The sequence below is a fragment of the Microtus oregoni genome, unplaced genomic scaffold (assembly GCF_018167655.1).
Source record: "Microtus oregoni isolate MIOR12 unplaced genomic scaffold, Mior012 000011F_ref0000422, whole genome shotgun sequence".
Lineage (NCBI taxonomy): Eukaryota > Metazoa > Chordata > Mammalia > Rodentia > Cricetidae > Microtus > Microtus oregoni.
Genome location: NW_024543070.1, coordinates 41872432 through 41889298, shown reverse-complemented (window position 1 = coordinate 41889298; position 16867 = coordinate 41872432). Strand labels below are relative to the sequence as shown.

The following is a 16867-nucleotide window of genomic DNA, read 5'->3' as shown; positions in this document are numbered from 1 at the left end:
ATTTGCCTTTCCTCTCAGGAAAAGTTCATGGTGGACATTTTAATAATAATAAATAATAAAAACAAAATTGGCCCCTGTTTTACTACCATATCCAGGATTGTTCCCATTAGAAGAAAGTCCTTTTTGTGCTCCTGAAGACCTCCTCTTCTGTCCCCTACTCCAAACTCTGTGCTCTGAGCACATAAAAGACTTAAACATCATTGGTTTTCATGATGGCCATTTACAATTAACAAATACATTGGTAATGAGTTTATTTTCCTGCAAGTTTGTTTAGAAGACAATGTGGCTAGTCATAAAAGTTTCTATTTATTTTAGGTTGGGCAGCTCATGAGTTCTGAGAGGGGACACCGCTTGTCAGCAAAGTGAGATTTAGCATGACCTGTGTAAACACACTCTGTGGTTAGAGACCCCCTGGAGACCTATGTCTTCAGCTCTGAAAAATGATCACCTTGTTAATGAACGGAAGTTATTTTGAATAGAATAATCACCTGTAGTTAGGTGTAGTGGCACACCTTTAATCCTAGCACTCTAGAGGCAGAGGCAGATGGATATCTGTGAGTTTGAGGCCAGCCTGGTCTATACACTAAGTTCCAGGATAGCTGAGACTATATAGTGAGACTCTGTTTCAAATACAAGCAAACCAGCAAGCAAACTATAACACAAAATAAACCAATAATTGTTGGTCAGTTTAGCTTAAGCGAGTCTGCCTCTTTTTTGATTAGCAATATGTGAAATCATCTTAATTAAAATGACTCACAGCTATTCAGTGAGAGTTACTGGGTTTATTTGTTTGCTAATGCACCATGGACAGACCCTGGGGCAGGCTGATTTGTCTCATGTTTCCAAGATGATCAAGACAGAAAGAGTTGGTTGGGTGTAATGAGTTTGGACAGCAGAGGGCACGGGGCAGGAGCTACATTAGAATCAAGTATAAATGACTCGTGAATACGAAGCTGCAGGATGGAAACACGTTACTTTGTGTGGTAACAAAAATTTAGCACACGTCAAGTGTGGTGGCTCGCACTTTAACCCCAACACAAGGAAGACAGAAGCAGGTGGATCTCTGTGAATTCGAGGCCAGTGAATATTGGGCCAGACAGGACTACATAATGAAACCCTGTCACTAGCAAACAAGCAAACAAACCTATCACAACCACATGCTCCAGAGTTCCATCATGGGTCCTAGCGCCTACCATCATGGGTTCTAGCGCCTACCATCATGGGTTCTAACGTCTACCATCATGGGTTCTAGCATCTACCATCATGGGTTCTAGCACCTACCATCATGGGTTCTAGCACCTACCATCATGGGTTCTAACGCCTACCATCATGGGTTCCAGTGCCTACCATCATGGGTTCTAGCTCTTTTCTTCTCTCAGTAGCTCCCCTTCAGGGACTTGCTGAGCAGCAGCAGCTGACCCCATGTCCCCTCAGCTAGCTCTTGGATCAGCAGATGAATCACCAAACTATAAATGACTAGGGAGTCACGGCTGAGTGGGGGCCACCCACTCAACATTTCGCTCCTCAGTATCACAAGCACCCCCTCACCAAGTTCTTTAAAAATAGTGTATGTGTCATTGGGTATAGTGGCACACGCCTCTACTCCTAGCACTCAGGAGGCAGAGGGAAACGGATCTCTGTGAGTTCGAGGCCAGCCTGGTCTACAGAATGAGTTCCAGGACAGACAGAGCTACACATAGAAACCCTGTCTCAAAAAATTAATAATAATGAATTGTGTGTGTGCGTATATACACATTAATCTCAATTAGGGCCTGCAGGGGAAAATGCTTTGAGAAGAAGCTCTAGGCATGTTCAGAGAACTGCTGAAAGAATGTAATGTTTGTGGCCTATTCCACTTTGTACCTATGTTTCTCTATGTGTGGCTAGCCTGTGTACTATTCTCTATGTGTGGGTGTGGCTAGCCTGTGTACTATTCTCCACGTGTGGCTAGCCTGTGTGCTGTTCTCTACCTGTGGCTAGCCTGTGTACATTTCTCCGCGTGTGGCTAGCCTGTGTACATTTCTCCGCGTGTGGCTAGCCTGTGTACTGTTCTCTACATGTGGCTAGCCTGTGTACTATTCTCTACATGTGGCTAGCCTGTGTACTATTCTCTACGTGGGGCTAGCCTGTGTACTATTCTCTACATGTGGCTAGTCTGTGTGCTGTTCTCTGCGTGTGGCTAGCCTGTGTGCTGTTCTCTGCGTGTGGCTAGCCTGTGTGCTGTTCTCTGCGTGTGGCTAGCCTGTGTGCTGTTCTCTGCGTGTGGCTAGCCTGTGTGCTGTTCTCTGTGTGTGGCAAGCCTGTGTGCTGTTCTCCGCGTGTGGCTAGCCTGTGTGCTGTTCTCTACGTGTGGCTAGCCTGTGTGCTGTTCTCTACGTGTGGCTAGCCTGTGTGCTGTTCTCTACGTGTGGCTAGCCTGTGTACTATTCTCTACTTGTGGCTAGCCTGTGTGCTGTTCTCCACGTGTGGCTAGCCTGTGTGCTGTTCTCCGCGTGTGGCTAGCCTGTGTGCTGTTCTCTACGTGTGGCTAGCCTGTGTGCTGTTCTCTGCGTGTGGCTAGCCTGTGTGCTGTTCTCTGCGTGTGGCTAGCCTGTGTACTGTTCTCTACGTGTGGCTAGCCTGTGTGCTGTTCTCTACGTGTGGCTAGCCTGTGTGCTGTTCTCTACGTGTGGCTAGCCTGTGTACTATTCTCTACTTGTGGCTAGCCTGTGTGCTGTTCTCCACGTGTGGCTAGCCTGTGTGCTGTTCTCCGCGTGTGGCTAGCCTGTGTGCTGTTCTCTACGTGTGGCTAGCCTGTGTGCTGTTCTCTGCGTGTGGCTAGCCTGTGTGCTGTTCTCTGCGTGTGGCTAGCCTGTGTACTGTTCTCTACGTGTGGCTAGCCTGTGTGCTGTTCTCTACGTGTGGCTAGCCTGTGTACTATTCTCTACTTGTGGCTAGCCTGTGTGCTGTTCTCTACGTGTGGCTAGCCTGTGTACTGTTCTCTATGTGTGGCTAGTCTGTGTACTGTTCTCTACGTGTGGCTAGCCTGTGTGCTGTTCTCTGCGTGTGGCTAGCCTGTGTACTATTCTCTATGTGTGGCTAGCCTGTGTACTATTCTCTACGTGTGGCTAGCCTGTGTACTGTTCTCTACGTGTGGCTAGCCTGTGTGCTGTTCTCTGCGTGTGGCTAGCCTGTGTGCTGTTCTCTGCGTGTGGCTAGCCTGTGTGCAGTTCTCTACGTGTGGCTAGCCTGTGTACTGTTCTCTGCTTGTCTTGTCACCTTCCTCATGTCATTCTGCTACTCTTTTCGGCATGATTTGCCAAGGAACCATGGGTTCTCAGCCCCCTGTTCTGCAGGTGTCTGTCTAGATTTCTCTGTTCTTGTGTGTAACCAGCTTGATGCATTCCAAGAATACCCTGGGTCACTTTCCCTCCCCCAGGCTGGGTGGTACTTGCTTTCTCTCTGGACCACCATTGTCTCCAAATCTCTCTTCGTTCAAATGCTGGCTTCCTCTCCTAATTTGCCCTTCAGCTCCTAGGATCCTCTCCTTTTGGTTCTATGGTTTCCACTTTCCTCTTACAGGACCTCCCCTCATTAATAATTAATTATCTGTATAGGAGTACAAGGGAGGGTGGGCAGCCTGGTGCGAGAGTGTGTGTTTAGCATGTCCAAAGCCCAAACTCTAGCCCTAGGACCCCAAAGGCCATTCAAATCAGCTGCCACTCAAGCACATGTGTTTTCTGTTTTTGTCTTTCTGTGCTTCCTCTCACCACTTCACACACATCTTCCAACCAGGTCCTAAAGGCTGCAGTAGAAGCTTTCTATGTCCTTGGAGGAGCCAAGACCACACCCCTTTATCATTGACTTGACGTCCTGTCTCTCTATGTGAGGTGGCAATGAATCACCACGAATGAGCCCCCCTTCAAATTGATTATTAAAGGCTTTTCTGTGAGGTCCTCTGGGGGTGGATTGTTGGATAGAAAAAAAGTATTGGTGTCGATGCTTGAATCACCACAGAGTTGAGCAGGGAGTCCCTGGGTAAACCTAAGGAGAGGTCTCTGGTTATGAGAAGGCCTGCCATACACAAACCTCTTAAATATTCCGATACACATGGACCCGAGTCTAGGTTTATGGTGTGTTAACAACATGCAGGCCCAAACGTACTATTGAAATAAGGTGAAACATGAAATCTCTTTGATATTGAATACATGCATGTGTACCTGTATGTGCATGTGTATGCATGTATACCTGCATGTGTGCACATGTATGCACGTATATCTGTGTGTGCACACATGTATGTGTGTATGTACATATATCTATGTGTGTGTGCTTGTATGCACATATACCTGTGTGTGTGGATATATGCATATTTACCTGTGTACATGCATGCGTATGCACATATACCTGTGTATATGCACATGTGTGCATATGTACCTGTGTACATGCATGTGTGTGCACGTGTATGCAGACATGTTTGAGTCCTTTCACTTCCCTTTTCTTTCCATTTTCTGAATAGAGTTGGAAGGCTATAGAAAGGCTCACAATCCAGGTTGTCACACACTGGCTGTGGGACCCTGGTCTCTATTTCTCTAATATTAAGAGACTTCTGCTAGGCAGTGGTGGTACACGCCTTTAATTCCAGCACTCGGGAGGCAGAAGCAAGTGGATCTCAAGTGGATCTCAGAGTTCAAGGCCAGCCTGGTCTCCTGAGTTAGTTTTGGGATAGCCATGGCTACACAAATAAATTTTGTCTCAAAAAACAAAAGCAACAGCAAAACAAAAACAAAACAAACAAACACAAAAACAACAAAAAAGAAAAGAAAAAAGCTGGGTAGTGGTGGTACACACCTTTGATCCCTGCACTTGGGAGGCAGAGGCAGGCAGATCTTTGTGAGTTTGAGGCCAGTCCAATCTACAAAGGTGGTTCCAGAACAGCCAGGGCTACACAGTGAAACCCTGTCTCAAAAACCAAACAAACAAACAAAACAAGAAAGAAAAGAAAAGAAAAATAGTTTTCCTTGAAAGGTGTTGAAAGACATGCTGAGATAATACGTAGGTGCCCTTGGGACTAAGGATTCTCAGGCCCCACTAGAGCCCTGGGATCCAAATCTACTCAACAAGGTTGACAGGGACTTTGTCAGTAGTTAGGAAATTCTGCCCTCACCACTATTTCCAGTAACCCGGTGAGGGAGCATCATAGGTGAACAATGGGTTTAGAAGGCACAGGCTTGGCATGGCAGCACACAACTGTAGTTCCGGCACTTGGAGCATTGAAATAGGAGGGTCTCGAGTTTGAGGACAGCTGGACTACCTAGGAGGAGTGTGCCTCAGATAAGGGGAGGGGCATATTAGACAATGGGTATTGTTCTGTATAAAGAAGGGAATCATGTTGTTTTCAGGGAAACATGAAGATGAATAAACCAGAAAGATAGACAAAAGTCTCAGATTTGCTCCCAATTGTGGAATTTAGATTTACAAAGAAGACGTGAAAAGAGGGGCTGGAGAGATGGCTCAGTGGTTAAGAGAACTGACTGCCTTTTCAGAGGACCCAGGTTTGATTCAGTGAACCCACATGGTGCTTCACAGCTGTCTGAGACTCCAGTTCCGGGTTCCACTGCTCTCTTCTGACCTGGTGCACCAGGTATGCAAGCGATGCACACAGATACAGGCAGGCAAAACACCAGTGTGCATAAAACACTAAATAAACAAGAATTGAAAATGTAAAGAGTCCCTGGCCTCCAGGTAATGGGTGTATTCTTATCAAGGGGGAGTGGTGGAAGAGACACACATTTGTAGAATTCTTTTTGTTTCTCTATTCTGAGGTGAGAAGCGGCTCGCTGTAGTCCTGTCTGATCCAGAGCTCATCACAATCCGTTGGCCTCAGTGTCCTGAGTGCTGGGATTACAGGAGTGAGCCACAATGCCCAACATTTTTGTAGAGTTCTTCTGCTCTCTTTGGAAATTTTAAAGGTGCTCAGCACTATGCCTGGCTAACTTTTATTCTTATTTTCAGCAGTGCGTGTGTGTGTGTGTGTGTCTGCGTGTGCGTGTGTGTGATCATATCCCCAGGAACTGGAGCTGCAGGTGGCTTTGAACCACTTGACAAGGGTTCTGGAAATCAAATGTACGTCCTCTGGAACAGCAGTATGTGTGCTTAGCTGCGGAGCCATTTCTCCAGCCCTCATTTATAGAATTCTCCTGAGGATTTTTGGAATGAGTTTGAGTTTTGGGTGGTGTTGCTGGTTGAACGATCTGGTTGTTTAGAGCAAGGCCATTAGGAATGGATGTTGGAACAGAGAAGCTGAGGTCATGGATTCTGTCGGCAGAAGGGAGATGGTATGAAGACAGAGAGCAAGTAAGAAAGTCTCATGTGTGGAGTTTTCTGAAGGTGTTAGAGACATGAAAGGGAAGGACACATTGAGAAATTAGCCTGCATATTCAGAACTGGCAGAGCAATGCCTTTCATAAAAGTCACTATAGACCCAGCTATTGTATTTTCAGTTTTCACTTCCACCCATTGGGGCTGAGGACCAAAACCAGGACCAGGCACTCACTAGGCAAATGCTCTATTACTGAGCTAAACCCCCATCTCCATCCATTGTATTGAACTCAATATCTCTTCAGACATACAGTAGATGGTAAGAACACAGATGAGGATCCATGTCTGTTGTGAATGATTGCTCTCAGTGTTGAAGGGACTCCTTGTTACACTGTTACCAGTGCTAACACCACTGTTGCTAAAGATGACGAGCGCAGGCATGGTGAAGTAAGGTAGCTGGTGGACTGCTTGTCTAGAACACAGAAGGCCTTGTTTTTGATCCCCAGCACATTTGGGAAGTGGAGGATCAGATGTTGAAGGTTATCTTTGTCTACCTAGTATGTTTGAGGCAGCTTAGGCTGCATGGGACTCTGTCTAAAAAGAAAGAAAGAAAAAAAAAGACAATAAACTTGAGATTCAAGGAATTGAATAGATTTCCTGGATAACCGTGGTAACAAGAGAACAATAACAAACAATAGCCATAGTAATGTTATCGCTATGGTAACACTAGTCATGGCTAACACTTTGTTTGCTTGCTGGGGTCATCTTTGTGATTTTCATGCATACGTGATGTTCACAGCTCAAGTCGTCTATGGAAGAAGAAACTGAGGCCTAAGAAGATAAAGCCATTGGTCAGAGGTCTAGGCTTGTAATTGGAGCTGGAATTTGACTCCAGACTGATTAGTTCCATGAGTTTTTCTTAACCTTTGCATGAGCATCCATGCTTAAAAAAAAAACACAAAAAAAACAAAAAAAACAAAAAGAGCAAAGTGGTCTCTGCACTGCCAGCCACACACTTCCTATTTATTTGTTGCTTTCTGGCCTGATTCTCTTAAGACTTTTCAGGAAAATGCATCACTACAGGAGAAAGTACCATGTGAAAACCCAGGAAAGCAGAGGATGGTCATGCAGGTCCCCGTGTGCCGGGCCAGTGATATCCGGTATGGAAGTAGCCATCCTGCAAGGTAACATGCCTGTGGCTGTAACCTTAACACTCCCACTGGACACAAGCAAGACTCCAAGGCTGAATCACATGTGAGTCGGCAAACCAACCAGAGACAGAAAGCCCACGCTTACTCAGAAAAGACCTGGGTTTGTGGCTTGTATTCTTGCTCTCTTCTCCCTTCTTCCTTCCTTTCCTCCCTTCCTGACTCCCTTCGCCACCACTGTCTCTTTCTCAGTGTCTTTCTCTTTGGTGACAGCGTCTTCCAGTTCAGGCTAACCTCAAAGATGCTATGAAGCTGAAGATAACCTGGAAGTGCTGATTTTTTTAAATGTAAAGTGACCACTTCTCCTAACTCTAATACGAAATACTTTGACCTAAGTAGCCATGAAATCATCAGATAGTAAGCGGAAGGAAATTTGTGCAATTTATGCAAAGTCTCTGCCTTACAAGGCAATGCAGACAGAACCGTAGCCCTCTCATCTGATGCCGCATGGAGCCGAGGCCAAGGCGAACACTCTGCTTCTGGGCCCTCTTCCCAGACTTGTAGGTGTATGCCACCAAGTCTGGCTTGTTGTGTGTGTGTGTGTGCGCGCGTGTGCGAGCAGGGGGCGAGCACTTTGCTTCTGGGCCCTCTTCCCAGACTTGCTTTTCCTAAATTGCATAGCCGAGCTTGACCTCACACTTTAGGCCGGTCTTGAACTCCCCTCAGTGATTGAGATTAAAGGTCAGAGTCGCCAGGCCCAGAATATGTCTGGCTTTGTTATTTGGAGGCAGCATCTCGGGTACCCCATGCTGGCCTTGTCTTTCTCTGGCCTCCCCTTTCCAATGCTGGGATTACAGGCATGTAATGTGGTGGTGCTGCGGATCAGCCCAGGGCTTTCTACCAATGGAACTATCCCCAGTCTGGGGTAGCATTATGAATCAAACTAGAATTTATGTAATTACCAAAAAGATGAAAAACAGAAAAATCTGAGTAACTTCCAGTAGTGTCTCTAAAATTCCTGGGTCACATAAATTACTTAGAAAACTGGGAATAGATCAAGAAATGGGCTGGCCTTCCAACTGAAACTCAGCCCAGTGCCCTCCTCAGAACGAGACCATGGATGCATGAGGACCTGAGGCCTCTTGTGCTGAAGCGACTCCAGTTGATGCCTTTCTCCGTGCTACTCAATTTGTAACATTTCACTAAAATGCCTTTTTGTTATTAATATTCCTCCTTGCATAACATTCCACGAACTGGGATGGGGGTCGGGGGAGTATCTCCATTCTTAGAAAATTGGCGCTCCCAAGTTCAGGGCCAAGGGCCTGTGGGGTTTCTCTCATCTATGGTTATCAGAAAAACCAGGGTGGGACTAAGCCTGCATCACCTGGACCCCTCCTTGTATCAACAGGCCTCACAAACAGAGTAACCCAGCAGTCGCCTTTACACCGCCTGGTACTGTACACGGGGACCAGCTCGTAGGCTCCACAGAAAGGAAAACAAGCGCTGGCCCTGTTCTGATGGCAGTCCGATAACATGGTCCCTCCAGTCAGGGCGCCATTGTTCTCCCTGTGCCCGCCCACGTCCACTCCAGGCCAGGCAGATAAGTCTGCGTGCAGGGCAGGCTACTGTTTGAGTTGGGGTTGCCCAATTCATTGCTCAAAGGGAGGACGTGGGCTTGCTCCGGGAAGGGCGGCCTCTGGTTGTAAGGTCTGGGAGAGAGTAATAACGATTTATGATTATGACTCCAAGGCTGAGTTTGCTCTCCGACTGCACCGTAGAGGTCTGGGCTGTGAATAAACGCGGGGGTGGGGAGGAGGAGGAGGACAGGAGAGAGAGAATCAGTAGAGAAATCACCACGCTGCAGCTCTGGGCTTCGAGTGTCCCTGCATGCTGCCATTCAGCAAGGGCAGGGGTTCTTTGATTTTTTTTCCAAGGACATTGTACCCAAATGGGTATGACTGGCTGAGGTACTGCCAGGAGCTGGTAAGGCAGGTTAAATCATTTGTGACAGCATTTGAATGAGACCAACATTTTGTTTAACTTTTTCTGAAAGTAAAACCTTAGGTTTCTTAAATGAATTTTAACCTGCTAGCAAAGAGCAAACAAGAAATACAGTGTTTTCCTTGTACCAGCTGAGATTAGGGCAATGATGGGTAGGGATGGGCAGTGGTGTGTGAACATGGAAGCTGCCTGGGACTCTGGAATTCTTGCTTGTTTCCATCTGTTTGGTTTCCGTGGAGGGCTTCATGACCAAAGACTTTTTCTCCTAAGTCCGAGGGAAAGTAAAATAAGAGAAGGCCCTTAAAAACTGAAGTGCTGTGTGAAAGAGGGGCCGTGTTACTAGGCACTAGGGCAGCATGTGCTTGGAAGTCTGAGGCAGGAGAATCACGAATATGAGACCAGCTTGAGCGGATCCAAATGAGACCCATTTGAAAAGAGAGAGGTTGGAGGAAGGCGGTGCTGGAATTTACTGTCTAATGTTTTCCACAAGGGCATGAAGGTGGCCCATGTGACGTCATGCAGATGGCAGAACAGGAGCAGGACCCAGCATGCTTCCTGTAGTCCTGTTGGAAGGACCAAGAATGAGCTTAGAAAACAATCTGATTCAAATAATATGATTTTGACTTAAAGGTTCTGTAACTGTTTAAGAAATTAAATGGGATGTTTTATCTTTCAAATGAAAACTTACAAACATGGAGAAGGACGGGAAGGCCACACCTGTATCCCAGCACTCAGGAGGCCGGAAGATTCCTAGCTAAAGGCTAGCTTGGGCTGCGGATCAGACCTGTCTTAAAAACAACAAACATCTCAGCCATGGGAACATCCTGCTGAAGAGAACCAATAGCCATTTTGTCTCTTACTAGAGGCCCTCAGGAAAACAATATTCTCCAAGTGACTATTTTCAACTGTAGCAAGTAGGGTGTGCACATGCATATGTGTGAGCATGCTTACCTTCTTTCTAAGTTCAAGTACTGAAATGGAACTCAGGACCCCCTTTGTCTCGGAACACCCCCAGCAGAGTCCAGCAGGGGCTCAGAGGGTGGCAGTACCTGCAATGCGATGACCTTCGATTGCTCCATGGACGCATGTATATGTGCAGGGAGAGAGCCGACTCTACAGAGTTATCCTCTGGCACTCACTGCAGCACGCACGTGCTCCCAATAATGATGATGATATTAATAACTATGAATTATTTAAAAACAGAATATTATCACAAGTTAATTTGTTGTGATAGTCTTTGTAATTTTATCCCAGGTATAATCCATTTTTATAGTTTAAAAAATCATAATTTGTCAAAAAATTCATATATATATACACATATATATATAATTTCATTAAAAAGTAGCACACCTTTCATCCCAGCAATTGGGAGGCAGGTGGATCTCTCTGTGAGTTTGAGGCCAGCCCGGTCTGTAGAGTGAGTTCCAGGACAGCCAGGGCTCTCTTGAAAAGACAGACATGAATGAAAAGAGAAGCACACAGGCTGATGAGGAAGGCTATTGCATAGACTCTGCAGGCTAGCACAGGAAACTGGTCTTCATTTGTACTACCGTTTCTATTACAGAAGGTATCAGAAGTTCCAAAAGCCAAACTAAACATTTAAGAGCGTTGACCACATGTTGATAGAACTCTGTCATTGGTTAACGGACTGACTAATTAAGTCATTAAATAAGTAAATACATTAAGTAAGTATTTAATTAACTAATATGCCTTCTTAAAGTTTCTCCTGCAGGCAAGGTCATGACCCAACTCAGGTGTAACAGAAAATGTGCACAGAAAGATGAGCAACAGGAACACAGACCAGGACTTAGGAGAGAGCTCAACCTGGAAAAACCCCACTGCCTAAATTCCATCCCTGGAATCCACATGGCAGGAGACAACTGACCTGCAAGTTGATCTCTGATGTCCATATGAGTGCTGTGGCATTTGTGTGCCCACATAATGCATAAATAAACAGATAAATAAATGTAATTTAAAAGAGAGAGCATATCAAATGTGAAAGCAGAGGGAGGATACCAAGTGCTCCGAAGTTCTTGTCCCAATTTATAACAAGTCTCGGCTCAGCCATCCCCTTGCAGCACTGCTCGTGCTGTAGACAGCAGCCCCAAGCAGCCTCTGGACTGTGAGCTCTCCAAAGGTGAAGAAAAGGCTCCCATGTGCTTGACACTCAGAGCCGCGGAAGCGCGGAGGCCACCTTGCCAATGCAGACACGCTGTGACTTCTCCTTCCCTCCACCCTGGCGTGAGCTCTCCTAGTCCTAGCACTGGTTTTGCATCCTGCTAGCCCTGCAGAAACAGCTAGTGGGGATTCCTCTGCCATTCGGAAAGTTCTCATCCTCTGCTGGATAGTTTGAATTAAAACCATGGGGCCAGATGACAGCTGCTCACACTTGACTTGAGTAAGTTAAGAAAGGATTGAATTATTGCTCAGTGAGTTATCTTTAGACCTGGATCCAAGCTTCCAATCCTAATTTTGCCTTCGCCTTTGGATAGCCCCCTTTCCCATCTATTCCTCCTTTCCATTGTTGCTCATGTTTTTATTCTTCCTTATGGGCCAAAAACTCATTAATTAGAACTTAGTCTCTAGGACCCTGTGGGATTTTATTGGACATTGTTCTAGTTGATATATGATAAGGATGGAGGCCAATGGCCCTGAGTTGCAGCCCATGAGACCAGCCTTGGAAGAGGGAGCATGCCTAGTGGCTGGCTCTGCTGAGTGTTCCTGATGCTTTTGTAAATCTGTTGAACCCTGTGAGTAGCCAAGCTCACCGGCTAGCTTAAGCTCAGACCTGGAAAGCAGCCATTCTCAAATACTGATCTGAATGTTCCATGTCGAGACTCAACACTGCCTCCTGCCTGGGTCTGATCTTACTTAGACTCACTTCAATTTCTTCTCACAGTTCTGACATTGTAGGGTCTCTTTAGTGTGACTCCGACTGATTTGCCTTGCTCTAATGCTTACTTTTAAAACTTGCATGTGCGCGTGCGCATGTGTGTGCACGCATGTACTTGTGTGAGGGTGCATGTGTGCCCCTGTGTGACTCTGGAGGTCAGAGAACAGTCCTGGATGTCGGTCCCTGCCTTGTTTGAGACACAGTCTCTCTGCTATTTGATATATGAGGCTGGAAGTCCTGTGGGCTCCCAGTTAGAGGGAGGGATTTTCCTGTTTCCAGATTTCATCTCGCTGTAGGATTACCGGGTTATAGCTGTGTACGCTTGTACTGCTAGCGTTTTGCCCATTGAGCCGTCTCACCTGCTGCATTTCCTCCTTTTGTGCTTGTTCTGGCTAAAAGAGACATCACACTTTCTCTTGAGACACTTGTCCTGGCTCAAATTCTTGCCTGTCAATCTAGACACCCCCCCTTATTGAGATGGAATCTCTTTGGCTCAGGCTGGCCCTGAACTTGTACTGACCCTCCTACCTCAGCCTTCTTAGTTTTGGGATTACAGACTGGTATCCCAGAAAAATCTGCTTGAATCCAAACTATGGATTGTCCAGTCACGGCTTTCTATAGCCACAATGAGGTCTTTCCCTCTCAAGAATGATGGGAAAAGGCTCTGTGATCCAGATTTCTGTCTGGTCCTTGAAGGCTCTTGGTTTGTTTAGTACATTTATTTGTTTGTTTTTTAAAACCTATGTATGTATGTATGTGTGTTTGTATGTATGTATGTATGTATGTGTGTGTGTATGTATGTATGTATGTATGTGTGTGTGTATGTATGTATGTATGTATGTGTGTGTATGTATGTATGTATGTATGTATGTATGTGTGTGTGTATGTATGTATGTATGTGTGTGTGTGTGTATGTATGTATGTATGTATCTATCTATCTATCTATCTATCTATCTATCTATCTATCTTAGAGCAGAACCACACATTGCTTTGAGATAGGTTGTTGTTAGTGATTGTGCCCTTGTCTTTTTGTACATTTTGTTTTTTTACTAGTATGCCCTAAGAGTCAGAGCATTTGTTCTGCAATCACCTTTTGAAACAGTGACTCCTAAAATAAGGACATTTTCTCTCTAGATCTTCAGAAGCATGAATGAAGCAAATGTAGCATTTCTAAAACCCTTTGGGAAGAAGGGTGACAGGGCCTTTAAGTAAACATTCAATAATGGAAAAATCAATGAAAATGTTCTTAGGCAAAGAAACTGCCCACCTGACTTTGTGGGTGTTGCCTTTCTTTGCTCACACAGCTTTCCTTCCATCTGATAGTTGCAAGGTGACATTAGGCTGCACCTTGTCAGTCCTGCTTTACATGGGTAGATTTCCCCACTCCGTTGTGTGTGGTGGTTGCATCTAAAGTGTGGAACAAATGTTTGCTAATGAGCATTTTGGGGGAGCAGTCCGAAGGATACTGAATTACTTAATGGTTTCTGTTCACTGGGAAGATTCTCTTACCAGGCCCCTACCGGTCTTAGTTGCTGTAGCCCGTCCTTTTTGGCCAAGGTCAAAGAGAAAAGGTTTAGGTCCACAGAACTTGAGTGGTTGGCAAACAGTGGACACTGGGTACATGAAGCAGCCACTTGCTCGCTGACTGGCGTGATTGTTTCATAGACCAGGCTGGCCTGGAGCTTGCTCTCACTTGCTCGCTGACTGGCGTGATTGTTTCATAGACCAGGCTGGCCTGGAGCTTGCTCTCACTTGCTCGCTGACTGGCGTGATTGTTTCATAGACCAGGCTGGCCTGGAGCTTGCTCTCACTTGCTCGCTGACTGGCGTGATTGTTTCATAGACCAGGCTGGCCTGGAGCTTGCTCCGGACGTTGATTACGAGTGTGCGCTAGGGTACCCTGTACCATCACTTTCTTACTGTAACTGTGGTTCTGGTTGATATCACACCAGGTTTGCACTGAGCAGCAATGTCCCCCACAACTTCCTAGGTTGGATCAAACAGCATCCTTTGAAAATAATCAGGCAAGGGTTCGGTTAAGGATATCTTGGTACATATTTATAATAAAATACCATTCAATTAATAAAGAAAAAAGACATATCTTTACATATTCCCTCATCTCATTGCTTTTTATTTTTATGTTACTTATTTACTACATGTATTGGCTAATTTATGTTGCTATGGTGAAACACCATGACCAAAGCAACTTAAAGAAGGTAATCTACTTGGGCTTATGGTTCCTGAAGGATTAGGATCTGCCGTGGTAAGGAAGGGCAGAAAGCACAGAGGCCCACACAAATGGTGCACCCCTAACTTCTCGAAGCCTGCCTGCATCCAGTGACATGCTTTCTCCAGCTTCTTACAACTCAGTTGGGCACCAAGTATTCAAACGACCAGATTAGGGGGACATTTCTCACTCAAACTATCATATTAAGTTTTCAGGTTAGTACAAAAGTTACCAGGTTTCCCCATGGCATATTCTTGCCTCATGCCAGTACATTCTGTTCCCACTTACACCGTCACCCGCTGTCCTTCCTTGTGCTCCCCAGCAGAGTGTCCTGCGCTTGTCACCCCAGGCAGTACCCTCTTCGCTGTCTCAGCATATAGATCCCATTCTTTTTGCTTTCCTCCCTCCCTAAGATTTCTTCCTTCTGTCTCACAATCTCTTTCCTAGTTTTGTGACATACATACATACATCTACAAACACATAATACTATTTTAAATACAGATGCCACATATAGGAGAAAATACTCAGTCTTTGTCTTTTTGAATTTGATTTATTTTGCTTGACATATGTGTTCCAACTGCATCTACTTTTCGGCAAATGTCATGATTTTGTCTTTCTTTATGGTTGCACAAAATTCCGTTGTGTATATGAACCACATTTTCTGTATTCCTCCTGTGTTGATGGATGTATAGGCTGGCTCCATTTTCTGGCTGTTATGAATAGTGCAACAATGAATTGCATGCACAAATCTCTGTGGGACGCTGGCTTGTTTCTTTGGGTGTGTACCCAGGGGTGGAATTGCTGGGTTATATGATAGCTCTGTTTCAGTTTTTGGAGCAGTCTCTATATTGAGCTCCATGGTGCCTATATGAGTTTACCCTCCCACCAGCAGTGATTAAGTACTCCCCATTACTTTCCCCACATCCTTAGTATCTGAGACATTTTATTTTCTTGATGCTAGCCATTCTAACTTGGATGAGATGAAATCTCAAGGCAGGTTTAATTTTCATTTCCCTGCAGGCTAAGGGTGTCAAAAACTTCTCAAGTGCTTGGACATTTGTGTTCTTTTCTTTTGAGGACTGACTATTCAGCCTTAATGTAGTACAAAGGATCTTTTCTAAAACACAGTGTTTAGTTTAAAGGAGAAAAAAGGAGATACTGATCAGTGGGTATAATATGTGATCTACTTATATGTTTATTTTAAGTATTATATATAGCATATATTACTGTGTGTGCATGTGTGTAGGGTATGGATATGGGCATGCTACTGAACCTTTGTAGAGGTCAAAAAACCCCAAAATTTGAAAGTTGGTTCTGTCCTTATGCCTTGTTTTTGAGGTCTAAGTACAGGATGACTCTCTTGTCTTGCCCATCACACTGCGAGAGGCCTTGGGCTGGTATTATAGAAGTGAGCCTCTCCTCTGGCTAGTTAATGCGTGCCTGGAGCTCTAACTCAGGTTCAGGGTTGTGTGGCAAGGACTCTTACCTGCTGAGCTGTCTTGTAGGTGGTTTTTAGTGTGAATACAAGTACCAGGTGGTTTTAAATTTTGACTTATTTTGCTTAGCATATGCTCTTCAAGTGCGCGTGTGTGTGTTGGATATTTTAGGTAAGAAATACAAGAAATTGATAGCCAAATGGATTGCTGTTCAAGGACAGGGAAATGGAGAGGGTACGGTGCGAGAGAATTTTAACTGGAACCCTCTTACATGAGTTGCAGCTTTGCAGAGTGTTCTTGGCTCGGCTCAACTACATTTCCCAGAATTCCTTATGCTGTGTCTTTCCAGTTAGAGATTACTGGACGAGTTTCAGAAGGTAGAAGCAAAGACATGCTGTAGCTCGCATTGCTGTTGCTCACCTGCTGGCAGCCAGTGCTGTCATAAGGCAGGCAGTGTCTGTGCTCGCACTGGGTCCTCTCTCTTAGATGGAAATTTGATCTTTTCTGACTTCTCCACCAGCTCTGACTTCTCTGCCTCGCTGTGATGAGTGAACCAACCTCTCCTGCAGCACACCGAGGTCACAGCACTGAGAACCAACATTCTTTGGTCCACCCTCCTTGGTTCTCATCAGACATAAGGGTTCCAGCTTGTCCTTGGCATCCCTTACCTTTCTATTCATATCTGCAGATTCTAATATCAGATGCGGAGACAGCGTCACACAGACTGGATTTCCAGCCTCTGCTGTTCCATTACTATGTGTACAAATCCTCTATTGGGTGTGCGCAAAACTCTGATAGTTCTAGGACTGAACTCTAATACAGAATTACTAGATTTTTTAAAAAGCACGTTCATGCATTATCCACTC

At 45.3% G+C, this 16867-nt stretch overlaps 1 pseudogene; it reads left to right on the top strand.

Moving 5' to 3' along the window:
- The window catches only part of LOC121453198, a 71865-nt pseudogene extending 62888 nt beyond the window's left edge, over positions 1–8977 (top strand).
- The last annotated feature ends 7890 nt before the right edge of the window (positions 8978–16867 follow it).